At 36.0% G+C, this 13,343-nt stretch overlaps 1 protein-coding gene across 1 annotated transcript in view; it reads right to left on the bottom strand.

Moving 5' to 3' along the window:
- The window catches only part of LOC116406210 (NAD-dependent malic enzyme 2, mitochondrial-like), an 84,022-nt gene extending 77,059 nt beyond the window's left edge, over window positions 1–6,963 (bottom strand). Inside the window, exon 1 of the mRNA XM_031889910.1 lies at window positions 6,434–6,963. The gene's annotated coding sequence lies outside the window, so the exon portion shown is untranslated. The remainder of the gene's footprint in view (window positions 1–6,433) is intronic.
- Window positions 6,964–13,343: the final 6,380 nt, after the last annotated feature.

Below are 13,343 nucleotides of genomic sequence, written 5' to 3'. Positions count from 1 at the left end.
CTATTCTTCATATTGTTGAAGGCGAATTCTGACTGTGCAAGAGCTAAGTCCCACTGTTTTGGTTTGGATCCACTAAGACAGCATATTAAGTTGTCGACAGTTCTATTTGTAACTTCTGTTTGGCCATCTGTTTGAGGGTGTGATGTTGTGCTATATTTCATTCAAGGTTGTGTCAAATTTGCTCCATAATGTCTTCCAGAAATGGCTTAGGAACTTGACATCCCGATTAGAAACAATGGTCTTTGGTACTCCGTGCAGCCGAACTATCTCTCGACAGAATAAATTAGCTATGTAGGTGGCATCATTTGACTTCTTACAAGCCACAAAGTGTGCCATTTTACTGAATCTGTCGACTACAACCATGACTCAGTCATACTGCCTTTGAGTTTTTGGTAATCAGAGCCCGAAATCAATTGATAGATCTTCTCAAATGGAAATTGGGGTAGGTAATGGTGAGTACAGGCCTGCGTTTATACTTGAACCTTTAGCTCTTTGGCAGATAGGGCACCTTTTAATAAAGTTGTTACAGTATCTTCTTAATTAAGGCCAGTAGTATCTCTTAAAGATTATTTCAAAAGTTTTATCCTGCCCGAAGTGTCCAGCCAATCCTCCTGAATGAGCCTCTTTTAGTAGTGCTTCTAGAAGTGATGTGTGTGGGATACACAACTGATCTCCTTTGAATAGATATCCTTCCATTATATGGAAGTCTTCCGCCTTGGTGTAGTGGCTGCATTTGGTCCATGTCATGGCGAAGTCAACGTCTTCCCCATATAGGTTAGGTAAGTGTTTGAATGCCTCGATCTCCATGGATAGAATAGTGAGTAAGGAGCTCTTCCTGGATAGTGCATCTGCCACCTTGTTCTCCTTACCATTTTGGTGCCTAATGACAAAGTCGAACCTTTGTAGGAAGGAGATCCATCGTGCGTGCATCCGAGTAATATTCTTTTGTGACTAGAGATCTTTCAAAGAGAAGCGGTTCGTTAGGAGTACAAATTCCCTGCATAGGAGGTAATGTTCCTACTGTTTGAGTGCTCGGACAAGGGCATAAAGCTCTTGTTCGTAAGTGCTCCAGGACTGTCTTGTTGTGCTCAACTTCTTACTGAAGTATTCAATAGGGTGGCCTTGCTGTGATAACTCGGCTCCAATTCCGGTTCCGCAAGCATCAACAGCTACTTCAAAGGGTGATGCGAAGTTCGACAACTGTAGAATAGGGCTGGAAGTTAGTCTTCTTTTTATCTCTTCAAAGCTCTGCTGTTGCTCTTCGTTCCACTTATAGTTCCCTTTCTTTAGGCAGTCGGTTAAGGGGGCCACTATTGAGCTGAAGTTTCTGATGAATCTTCTGTAAAAGGATGCCAAGCCAAGGAAGGCTTGTACCTCCTTGATGGAGGTTGGTATTGGCCAAGACTTTATGGCTTCTGTCTTCTTTGGTTCCATACCTACTTTTCCTTCTTTGATTACGAAGCCGAGAAAGACAATTTCCTTGGTGAGGAATGTACGTTTCTTTGGATTAATGTACAGTTCAGTTTCGGCCAGGACTTGGAACAATTTTCTTAAGTGCTGAATGTGGTCTTCAGTACTATTGTTGTACAAGAGGATGTCATCAAAGTAAACCACTATGAACTGGTTTAGAAACGAGCACCTGGTTCATCAACCTCATGAAGGTGCTCGGTGCATTGGATAAGCCAAAGGCCATCACCAACCATTCAAATAACACATGGACCATCAAGACGACTTTTTGTGATGCTGAGTTTCAAGCCAGACGTGAGAAAGGGCTCTGCTTTTGTTGTGAGGAAAAATTTTGTGCAGGCCATAGATGTAAGGTGAAGGATCAGAAGGAACTCAGAGTGTTAGTTGTTCAAGCAAATGGGGAGGAATTGGAAGTAGTGGAAGAGGATGATCGTACAGAGGAACTTGAGGTAAAAGCTATTGAACTTGATATAGAACAAAAAGAACCAGTGATAGAATTGTCATTAACTTCATGGAACACCGGATTAAATGCGATATCAAGTGCTGCTTGATTATCACACCACAATTTTGCTGGTGTGGTGATTTCAAATCCCAACTCAACAATAGTAAAAAAGTTGATATATCCAAATCAATTTGATATATCCAATTCACACAAAAAACTGTGCAATTGCTCTATATTTTTTATTATGCACTTGAATGTGACACCACATTTTGTTTCTTACTTTTCCAAGACATCAAATTGCCACCAACAAAAACAAAATATCCTGAAGTTGATCTTTTGTCTTCTTTAGATTTTACCAATTAACATCTGAGAAACATTCAATATTAGTATGACTATAATCCTTATATAATAAAATCATGCCCGAGAGCAGCCTTCAGATAACACTGAATCATTCCAAAGCAGCTGAATGATCAACTTTAGGGCATGACATACACTGGCTCATAATACTCACTAAATAGGCTATGTCGAGTCGATTCGCTGGAAGGTAATTAAGTTTTCCCTCTAACCTCCTATATCTTTGAAGATCTTTCAACAATTCTCCATCTTTTGTGAGCTATAAGTTAGGCATCGTTGGGGTACTACATGGCTTGGCACCTACCTTCCATGTTTCAGTCAACAAGTCCATATTTTCTCTGTGATAATAGTATTGCTTTCTTGCCTGTTTTTACCTCAAATTCCTAGGAGGTATTTCAACATGCTCAAATCTTTTATTTGGAATTGGCAATAGAGAAAAGTCTTCAGGGACTGGACATCTAAAGCATCATCACCAACAACCACAATTGCATCAACATATACTACGATTAGGATCACCCCACTCTCGGATCTTTTAAAAAAGATTGAATGATCTAACGTGCTCTTTTGCATTCCAAAACTTTCGATCACCTTAATAAATTTTCCAAACCAAGCCTGTGGACTATGTTTTAGTCCATCCAAAGATTTACAAAGGCGACACGCCTTTCCATTCTTCCCCTGAGCAACAAACCCTAGTGGTTGCTCCATATACACCCCTTCTTGAGGATCACCATGAAGAAATGTGTAAGGACCCTAGATAGAAAAATAGTGGATTATTAGGAGAAAATGAAAATGGTTGTTAGTAAGGTCATATAGTAAATAGATGGTAAGTTGGTTAGTTCTTTTTGTTATAAATAGTGGGAGAGGGGTTGGAGAGAGGTGTGAAGAATTTTGAGAAAGTTTTCCTTGTAAGGGAACCTTAGGAGAGTCTAACCCTCTCAAAAGGCTAGGGTTACTTGTTACTTGTTACTAAGATCTTCTAATATATATTTCATGTTTGGATGTTTTTTAAGTATTCTTGAGTTCATCTTTTCTTCTTGAGGTAATCCTTATTAGGTGGGATCCTAACAAAATGCACTTTTAATATCAAGCTGATGTAAAAAAGTTGGAAACAAATATTGAACCTCTCCTCTCCTCTCACCCACCCTCTTCTCTCTTCATTCCGGCCACACCTTCTCACGGTGACGTCGACGGCAACGCCAAACCCGGGGAGTTACAACTCCATCTTTTTCAGAAATGGAAGTCAAAAGTTGAAAAATGGTAGACACTTTCTACTGTATCTAGTTCGAAAAGGGGAGGTTCAATATTGAAGATGTAGACTTCCAAAAAATCCTCACTTTATCCAAGATCCAATTAGAGTGGTTCATTGATTCAATAGATGTTCTTGTAAAAGAACCAAACTGGAAGTTTTTCAACAAATATGCGAGTGATGAAACCGAAACAACAAAGCTATCCAAATTCTGAACCCCATCTGATTGGTTTCTGAGGTGTGTTGCTCGAAACTTCTCTGGAAAACAATCCTTCATCCATCTACTCATGAGAAACCAGACAAGGTTGGGTCTCCTTCCTCAACATGATCAGGTCCTTTTTATTGACTCATAATTACACCTCCTTTTCAAAAATATCAAGCTGATGTAAAGGCCAGTGACTGATTGAAGTTAGTGAAATAAACAACCTCACAAATGTCATTTTTACTACTCGAGAAAAAGTATCAGCATAGTTAACGCCATGTTTGTGCGTAGCCTTTCACTACAAGGTGTACTTTTAATTGAGCGACAAAACCATCAGGATTAACTTTAATTGTAACCACCCATTTGCAACTGATATACTTTTTTCGTGCAGGGAGAGAAACTAAATCCCAAGTACAATTATCATCTAAAGTAATCATCTCCTCCACCATTGCAACACACCAACCAAGATGAGAATAGGCTTAATGATACAAACTCTAATGATGCAATGAAAGAACATGCAGAAGACAACTAATGGTTATATGAAACAGAAGAGGAAATAAGATGAGCACACTTAAGTTTACCTTTACGAAGAGCAATAGGAAGATCATCACTCATTTCTGGATCCAATGACGAAGAAGCCTTAGGGGTAGGGCATGGAATTGAAGAAGGTTGTCGTCGATCATAGACTTCAGTGATGGGTTGACAAATAGAAGTAAACACACGTGAAGATGAACCACAAAGAGGATTAGAAGGAGAGATAACATTGTAGATAAAGAAATCATCCTTTGACTCTTGATACTCCCTCGACTCATATTCGAAGAGAAAGAAGGTGAGGAATAAAAGGAGGAATGTTCAAAGAACACGAGAATAACCAAAAAGATATATTTTAAGGTCTTTGGATCCAACTTTGTATGTTGAGGCCGAACGTCTTGGACAAATCAAGTATAACCAATTATTTTGGGTGGAATGAGAAACAAATGTTGTTTGGGGCATAAGATACAAAAAGGTATCTCACCCTTAAAAATTGAAGAGGGCATGCAATTTGTTAAGAAACGGGCTATGGAAACATCAGCCCAAAAAGAAATTGGAAAATTCATTTGAAACATTAGGACTAGTGGTTTAAAAAGGATGACGATTCTTTCATTTTGCAAACCCACTGACTTCATGAAATTAATAAATAGAAGTGTGAAAGTAACATAGACATGAATATATAAGCTAGAGCAAAGGCATGACTACTATACCTGACTACCATTACATAGCGCTAAAAGAAATTGTAATTTTCTTTTTCATTCAATATGTAATTTGACGTAATAGTAATAGTAATTCCTCTTTCAAACAACCACTTTTTTTTTTTCAACAAAGAGGACAAGGCTTATGATCCCTAAATCCCTAAACTTTTCAAAGAAAACAAGGGTGATCAACATACAAAAGCCTCCTGTGGATAGAAAATTAATCAAACAAAAATTCGATTGTTCTGTAGCAGTTTGACTTTGTTGTTAAGGAAATTAAGAGTGATAAGAAGGCGAGGGAGTGACTTTGAGTGGTGGCCATTCGACAGCCAAGCAACTACACTCAAAGTTGAAGGTCGAATAGGCAGCAGGAAGAAACGAAGAAGAAGAAGAAGAAAAGTTTTCGATCTATCAAACATGATCATCATACAATAGACGAAAGTCATTTAAATTATCCAAATATCTTTTGAAGTAATTTTAACATTTTCAAAATAACTCTTAATCATGCTCTAAATATGGAATGAATTGTCTATCCAACTACAAATACAAAAGTTTTTCTAAATCACTCTAACTAATTATACAAATTCCACAACACATAGATCACATGCTTCCCAAGAACCCATAAAATTGTTCAATGCGGCATTTCATCAAACAGTTGGTGGATGGAGACAACAAAAACAAGTGTTTAACAAAATTATCTTAGAAACAAACACATTAATATTACCTGAAGATGGAACTCCAATTGAACAGCCTTGAAAAAGTGATGGAGAAACAAACAGAACATAAAGATTGTGGGACTCCTCAACTCCAATAAATCCTGCAATGGAAAAATGGGTTAGAAGGTGGAAAAGCATAGTAGAGGATTATGATAATGAAAATGGGTAGTAATGTTTTTCTGTAGCTATCTTTTTCTTCTCTTTTTTTTTCATGTTGTTGATGGTTGTTCTTGATTGTCTTTATTTTTTTTTTTTCCTTTTTTGCATTTGGGAAAAAACAGTTTGTTGACTAAGAAGAGGTGATGATGCTGGTGAGGGAATTTATTAAAGTAATGAATACTTTTTGGAGGACTTAAACAAGTAAAAGGACGAAATGAAGCAAGCTCAAGCAACAAATTTTCTGTTAAGTAAGCATAAATATTAACTAGAGGCTTAAATAAAATATTTCACCACCACCACCACAACAACAAAAAGCCCAGATATATCGTCATTGACAACAGAAACAGAGCAATATAAGCAAAATACATTACAAGGAAAATATGGAGATAAAAGACATGAAGGTTTCCCTTTCACTTACAAAGAGGATCATTAAGTAACTTCTCGTTGTTAGAACCAATATCTAGCATTACTCGAAGAATCTGTCAATTAAACAAGAGTAAACTTAATGAAAAAGTGTGGTTAAGAAAAGTTGCTAAAAAATGTCACCATTAAATGATATTAGTATTCTTAGATAATCTACAAATTTCATGAAGAAAAGACTGCAGACTTGAGAGTTACCCCCACTATCAGGAATACTTGCTGAAACGGGAAAAAGATATCGGCAAATTCTAAATACGGCACACTAAAACTCTCACTCTCCTGGTTCTTGCTTAAAATCACATGTACATGTCAATGCTGATAGTGCCTCTTCCACTGAAACAAACAAAATTTCAGTACCAATTAAGATGCAAAAAAATAAGGTATTTAAGATGCAGAAAATAAAGTAGTTAAGATGCAGAAAATAAGGAAACACCCCACATCACTACAGTGCATAACAAATCTATCACATAAGCACAAAGATAAATACTGAGAGTATTAGTTGAAACTTAGCAAACACAAAAAGGACATAAGCTTATTCTCAAATTTCAGTACATATACTCATCAAAATTCAGAATCTCACGTCACAAACCCGAGCTTAGTGCTCAAGGGTTGACAGTCATGCCTTTTATGCAAGATCTAAGAAGCTATGATGCTCATTATTGTAATGAAAAACTTTTGAAAAATTTTGAAATTTGGACAAAATTTGAAATCCCCCAAGGTTAGACTAAACAAGTGAGCTATTATCCACCCTTCACTTAAAACATTGCTTGGAAGTAGCCCAACATGAGAAGATAAAACAATCTGAATGGGATTTTTCTGATGTATAATGCATATGTTGTTTGTTTTTTTTAGCTCTTAATTGTCTCGTTGTTTTACGTTTTACATTTGAAACTATCTCTTTTGTTTCTTTGGTACGCACACAAGAACCGGTGGGGTAACCTTTCTATGGTTCTAGACTTAGTTTCTAAGTTTGACTGCTCCCTTCGGAGTGACAACAAGCCTCGTTTTCCCCCTACTATGGAACGGGGAGGATTCCTCCTCTTTTCAAAGCCCTCGTCAAACTCAATGCTAAGTTTGACTGCTCCCTTCGGAGTGACAACAAGCCTCGTTTTCCCCCTAGTGTGGAACGGGGAGGATTCCTCCTCTTTTCAAAGCCCTCATCAAACTCGATGTTATGTCTAGAACGCTAAGAGTAGGTGGTCTGGTTTTGGTTAGGCCATAAGTGAAGTTTCCCCTCATTTGTTATGGGATTTTTCTGATGTATATTGCATATGTTATTTGTTTTTTTTAGCTCTTAATTGTCTCGCTATGTTACATTTTACATTTGCAACTATCTCTTTTGTTTCTTTGGTACGCACACAAGAACCGGTGGGGTAACCTTTCCATGGTTCTAGACTTGGTTTCTAAGTTTGACTGCTCCCTTCGGAGTGACAACAAAACTCGTTTTCCCCCTACTATGGAACGGGGAGGATTCCTCCTCTTTTCAAAGCCCTCGTCAAACTCGATGCTATGTCTAGAACGCTAAGAGTAGGTGGTTTGGTTTTGGTTAGGCCATAAGTGAAGTTTCCCCTCATTTTTTATGGGATTTTTTTTATGTATATTGCATATGTTGTTTGTTTTTTTTAGCTCTTAATTGTTTCACTGTTTACGTTTGCAAGTCTCTCTATTCTTTCTTTGATATGCAATGTGGTAACTAGGTCTTGCTAGAACCGGTGGGCTAACCTTTCTATGGTTCTACACTTAGTTTCTAAGTTTGACTACTCCCTTCGAAGTGGCAACAAGTTTTGTTAATGTCCACCCTTTTCTAAAGGGATTTAGTTCATTGTGGCTAGACAAACGGCTCCTAACTCATGTTATTTATTAAAACCATCTCAATTTCTAAAAGAGTACCTCCTATCCTTTTTTAACTCTATCTAGGCTAGGTTTGGACTAAGCGCATCATAGGTAAGTCACGGCAAAGCAACAAAGGAAGACAAAGCTAGAAAAGTATCCATGCACTTATTTATTATATACATGCAATCAAGCATTCACAACACACATACCATTTTCTCAATCAAGCATTCACATCTCAACAAGATATCGCTAACATCTCAATAAGATACCGCTAAAAAGGGACGTAAACCAAAAAAGACGGCAACTTATTCTCAAATTTCAGCACGTATAATCATCAACATTCAGAATTTTACATCACAAACCCAAGCTCAGTGGTCAAGGGTTGCCGGTCATGCTTTTTATGCAAGATCTAAGTAAGCTAATAAGGTATAATGCTCCTTATTGTAAGGAAATTTTTTTTAGAAATTTTGAAATTTGGGCAAAACATTTGAACCCCCAAGTTTAGACTAAACATGTAAGCTATTGCCACCCCCACTTAAAAAATTGCAAGCTTTTGAAAATCAAAGTAAAGGGAGAAGAATAAGGGGGAACTTTGGACTCCCCTGGAAGGATCGACATCCTTGACTTTGGTTTGAAGGTTGCATGGATAAACCTCTTCATTTCTTTTTCATTGATTAATTATCCTTGTTCGTGAAAATCAAAGGAAATTCTCTCAATTTCATTTATTACTAAAATTAGGATAATTATAGTAACTGTATTTTTAACTCTTTTGGTAGTTTATGTCTTGAGTGTGTTTTCAATGGTATTTCTATATAAAGTAAAAAAGTTTAGGGGTATTCTGTATAATGGAACCTCTTTAACAAAAAAATAAATAAATTCAAACCCATGAAGTCTAACTAACCGAACACAATTAGATTTCTAGTAGCAGTAATTTACCACAGAAACATAAATCAAAGGTTAGAAATTAATTTAATGGCATTTCTATAAATTTATCACATGATCTTTCTTCTTTTTTTTCTTTCCTTTTTTGATAAAACTCTAACCATGTAGTTAAGCTTCTACTTGTAGCAGTTAATTAAAATAGAGACAGAAACTATAGATTAACAAACAATTGGAAGGCCTCTCGATCAATTTAATGCACAATAAGTTCATAATTGTGTGTTTTTGGAAGTATGAAAAACGAAAAATCGCTATTTTCGCTAAAGGAGAAACCTCTTCATTCCTCTTTCGTTGATTATTCATCCTTGTTCTTCAAACCTCAAGCCTTAAAATTGAGGAAGTAGAGGAAATTCTCTCAATTTACTTTAAAGGAAGGATCATGTTCTCTCCTACAAAGGGTGTCTTTCTAATTTTCATAACTTTATGACTTAATACGGTAGTGTTGTATAATGCAAATCCATATAGAAGAAACACCATTTATAGCACAGCCAAGGAAAATGAAGATTCAATATAATGTAATGCAATAAAATTAAAATACTAAAGAATGTGCTAGGATGTTAGCGTAAGCAAAAAGTAAAATCAATGGCAAAAGAAGGGAAAATTGAAGGGCATCAACAAAAAATGTAACCTTTAAGTTGCTATTTCCTTATCTTGTTCCCGTAGAAGATCATCCTTGGCCCAAGCCTGTGAAGAAATTATAGAATAAAAGGGTTAGTGAAGAAAAAAGCAGATCATTACAAAACATTCTTATCCACAGCTGCCTTTCCATATTTCTACATCAAACCAGATCAAAATCATAAAATTCCGAGAAAGTTTTTCCCTAAGGAATATGGCCCCATAAATAATATCGATCCAATTGGCAACTCCCCTCATCAAAATCGATGCTATGTCTAGAACGCTAAGAGTAGGTGGTCTGGTTTTGGTTAGGCCAAAAGTGAAGTTCCCCCTCTTTTTTTTTTTATGACAAATCTTTAATTATCGAAATTCAAATAAAGAATAGGTTTGCTTTCAAGTAATCCTCTGATCAGGTTTACCTCATTAAAGAATTCATCTGCATCTGCCCACTGTCCGCTAACTTCATCGACACATAACCTTTTGTATTATATTATCCCCTTCATCTCCGTCCTTGGATGGCGGCAGCAAGCGCACTACCACCTGAAAATCACAGAGACAGTTCACACTAGGCAAAACTTCCAAACTTGAATCTTAAACTAAAACTGTCACTACACCACCGAAATTAAGACAAATAATCCAAAACCCCCATAATCATACCACAACACGTAAAATACCTTCATACCCGAATCAGACAATCCAGAGATGGAATTCTCAGGAACGGTCTTCATACCTTCCGCTTAAGTGGGTTAGAAGAGGGAGACCTAGGTGGAAGCGGGCTCTTCAACTTAGCCGGCGAGGGTTTGGAATCAAGAACCATGGAGTCGGGATCTGACGGTGACGGTGGAACAAAAGGACTTTGGAAGACGAATTGGGTTTCCGAGGGGTCTGCCGCTCTTGATTCTGGCGCCGTTAGGGCTAGGAGAAGATGATGGTGTGGATCGGCAAGATGGGTTACTCACAGAGAGCGAAAGAGAAGGGGAGAGGGGAGAGGAAGTAGAGAGAGTTACCGTTGGAAGAAGGATGGGGAAGAAATTTGACGGGAGAGAGGGTTTTGTATAAAAGGCAATAATAATAATCCATATTCTTTTTAATATTACTTATGAATGAAAATAATTAAAAGTTTAAATAATCCATAACACATATACTTCTTATCAGTTATTAGAATTAAAAAAAAAAAGTCAACAAATAAAATTTATAAAATTATCATACATCAAGAACAAAAAAAAATACATTTGTGAAATAAAAAAAAATGTATAAAAGATAAAAAAATGAATCACCTTAATTTTAATAATATTTTATATCTTATCTCGAAAGATATAAAAAATATTAAAATGTATCTATCTCGAAATAGTGTATAAAAGTTGAAGTTGTAAAATCCAGTTATTGTTTGACTTAAATAGTTGGCGGATCATTATTAGAAATTTAATTCTAAGCACTCTACTTGTCCAACATTACAATTTATTCAATTAGATAGTTAAAAAAAATGACGTCACAAGGTTCTTTATTAATGTCCCTACAATTCCTTCTTCCATCTAATGCTACAAATATGAACAATCAGCATTCACGAAAGGACAAAAAATGAACTACATACAGTACAACAAGAAAACAGATAAAGTCAAAGCCAAAGTACACTGTATTGATGCCAAACTTGTTTACGAAGCTCATGAAATAGAAGTTGATGCAGACCATTGGTTGTTTCACACCAACTACTTTTCTATAGAAAAATAGCTTACCCATAAATTAAGAGACAATAACCGAGGAGAGCATAGAAGTTGGAAGGTATTTACATTGTTGTTGATGCAAAGAGATAGTAAGCAGAGGTTGTTAGAGGATGTGGAACTTAAGATCTACAGTATGGTGGATAAATTATTTGGGTCAACAGTAATATTTCAGAGTTTGGAATGATGAAAAGAGTTTATATACTGTGATATTCCATTCAATGCACTTACCATAAAAACGAGGTAGAAGAAAGGAAGAAGAAAGACTAACCTTGAATCATTAGCTTCAAGTGTCTAACAGTAGCAGAGGATGGGCTGGTAGACGACGAACCCTAAGCAAAACCAATGTGGACGACGGTGAGAGATCAGCATGTTGTTGTGAAACAATCGTGAGAGGCAGGGTATCGCAGTCGTCGTGTTGGGTTTCAACGTGGCTTTCGTAGTCGTGCTAGAGCGCACTAGAGAGCAAAATGAATTAGATTGAAAGAGGCCGAAAATGGGGGAAAATATTTAGAGGGAACTTAAATATTTATTTCCCGCTTTTTCTTTGTTGTTCTTTTCCACATCCCATTTAAAATAATGGCTATTAAAAGTTCATTTTGGTGTAGTGCTATTTGTGTCTCGGATCGTCCATTTTCGTTCAAACTACTTTAAAGATACAAGTATGATAACCAACAACACGATCGAAAGAATTGGTCTATGCAACTTCAACCTACATGGCTTTATCAGGTTCACACACACAATGAGTGACTTTCCTTCGTTTGGATCCATTTCGAAAATTGTACTCTATGGCCCAAAATGAAAGGCCCATCGTCTATTTACTCAAATCCTAGCAATAATTTATTCTCACTTAAAATTTTAAACGTATATGGAAAGTCCACAATGCTCGACCCAAAATTAACTTATAAAAATACCAAACCATAGTCTTGCCTATTTGGTAGTTAATTTGAGTCTCAAAGCCCGACCCCAATTACAAGAACACTCTCTCATGAGAGACCCCATTATAAGAACACATTCTCAAAGTTTTTAACCACTCACATTTTTTATCCACTCTCCAACTAGATAATACAGAAGGAATTTAATTAGAGTAATCACACTAAAACTTAAAATGTTTATAAGTGAGAATTTCTAAATAAATGAAATAGGTTTCTTTTATAGTCTTTGAGTCAAACTTTTCTATAAAAAAAATGGATGTGAGATAACCACATCTTGCCAAACCCAATACTTAAAAACAAACAAATCAAATCATTATTTTTACAAAAAAAAAAAAAAAACTAAAAAAATGCAAGTCGATTCCTATTTATTAAAATAATAAAGAAAACCAGTTACCAAAATATGAAATTTGTTTTTAAAAAATCTACATCTAAAGATCTACCATATTCATAAATTAATAATTCTTTTGTGATTTCACATTGAGATCATAAATAACTTAAAATTACCATGTCGAAGGAAATTTTTTTCGACAAGAGCCTAACTTATAAAGGAATGATGGAAAATAATATGGTGCAACCTTCAAAACAACATAAATAAGAAAATATTGCAACATAGTTAGCAAATAAGAGAGAAAGAGAATGTAACCTGAAAAGGAAGTTTATGATTAATTTCATAATTGTTGTGGTTTTGTCCATGATCTCTTTAATATTTTCTATTATCTTCATTGCACTCCTAGTAATTGATACCCTTAGGCAACCACGGCTCAACATCCTTCTTACAAAAAAAATAGGCAAAAGACGAGGGGGCTTGTAGAGGTTAATAAAAAAAAGGGGCAGAATAGTAAAGGATAATGAAAACACAAAGAAATGTAATTACAGGGCGAACTTTTTGTGGGAGAAATGGTAGAATAATTTGTAGAAATTTGATCGTCTTTTTTATGTGAAGAAGACAAGAAGAACAAAGGATAACATAAAAGCAAATTAGAAATTCGTGGAGTTATTACGGGAAAAACTAGCTCTGAGAGAAAGCTTGAAGAGAGAAAATAAATGAAAGGTACTCTGATTTTGTGG

Source organism: Cucumis sativus, unplaced genomic scaffold (assembly GCF_000004075.3).
Source record: "Cucumis sativus cultivar 9930 unplaced genomic scaffold, Cucumber_9930_V3 scaffold73, whole genome shotgun sequence".
Taxonomy (NCBI): domain Eukaryota; kingdom Viridiplantae; phylum Streptophyta; class Magnoliopsida; order Cucurbitales; family Cucurbitaceae; genus Cucumis; species Cucumis sativus.
The sequence above is the reverse complement of the archived record's forward strand: the minus strand, read 5'-3'. Positions and strand labels throughout refer to the sequence as shown.